This window comes from Citrus clementina, unplaced genomic scaffold (assembly GCF_000493195.1).
Source record: "Citrus clementina cultivar Clemenules unplaced genomic scaffold, Citrus_clementina_v1.0 scaffold_4, whole genome shotgun sequence".
In the NCBI taxonomy this organism is placed as follows: Eukaryota; Viridiplantae; Streptophyta; class Magnoliopsida; order Sapindales; family Rutaceae; genus Citrus; species Citrus x clementina.
This window is the reverse complement of record NW_006262274.1, coordinates 13,795,379-13,796,555: the sequence shown is the minus strand read 5'-3', so window position 1 is coordinate 13,796,555 and position 1,177 is coordinate 13,795,379. Positions and strand designations below refer to the sequence as shown.

General features: G+C 43.4%; 1 non-coding gene across 1 annotated transcript; it reads right to left on the bottom strand.

Moving 5' to 3' along the window:
• On the bottom strand, positions 1-104 carry LOC112099370. The gene has a single exon (XR_002906174.1). It is a non-coding gene; the product is annotated as a small nucleolar RNA R71 (small nucleolar RNA).
• Between the last annotated feature and the right edge of the window lie 1,073 nt (positions 105-1,177).

Below are 1,177 nucleotides of genomic sequence, written 5' to 3'. Positions count from 1 at the left end.
ATTCGCAGGGAAATCTCGGAGTTTACCCAGAGAGAGGACGAGCAATTTTTCGAAACATGGGAGCGATTCAATGGACTACTCTTGAAGTGTCCACATCATGGGTACGAGAAATGGCACCAATGCCAATACTTTTTGGAGGGATTACTACCAAATGTGCAAGAATGGCTAATGGCAACAAGTGGAGGAGAGCTAATGTCAAAAAGTGCATCAGAAATTTGGGAATTCTTCCAGCGACAAGCGGATAATTCCCAACAACGGAGTCGATCACTCAGGAATACTAGAAGAATTAAAGGAGTAAATGAGGTTCAAATTGGCGAATCAACTTCAGGAATCAAAGAAGTCAAGGAGATGGTTGAAGGTCTTGCTCGACAAATAGCATCATTATCGACTGCTAAATCAACAGAACCACATGACCATGACTCATACTCAGATCAAGCCAATGCCATAGGTGTAATGAGAAAGCCATCAAATTACAACCCATACTCCAACACATATAACCCTGGATGGAGAGATCACCCCAATTTTTCATGGTCTCAAGGATTCCAACAGAATGGACCAGCAGCTCCAGCTCCACCAATGCAACAAATTTCTCAAAATCCTCAAGCCTCTCAGCCACCATTTAGACCATACAATCAGAACCAGAACCACTCTCAACCTAGACCATGGGAGGATGCATTCCAGAATTTTAGGAATGTTACTCACTCCACGATTGAGCAACAGAACCGCACCATTGATGGACTACGAAATGAGTTGAGAGTAGGCTTCAACTCACAAGCTCAATCAGTTTCAAGCCTCGAGAAGATGGTGGGACAACTTGCTTCTTCAGTTCAGACCTTGGCAATGACCGTTGAGAAAGGTAAGTTTCCAAGTCAACCAGTGCCTAACCCTAAAGGAGTGCATGAAGCAAGTACCAGTTCACCACAGCAGCATGGAGAAGTCAAAGCAGTAATGACCTTGCGAAAAGGAAAAGAAGTCGACAACAAAGTGGAGATGCCGGTGACAAAAGAAAATCAAATTGTACCTGTGAATGTTGAGGACTCACCACCGGAGGAGAGAGAAGAAGCCAACCCACGAGAATACGTTCCCAAAGCTCCATTTCCTCAGAGGTTAGCGTTTGTGTGTGGGGGGGAAAAAAAAGGGGCCTTAAAAAAAAGTAAAAAAAAAATTTTTTTTTTTT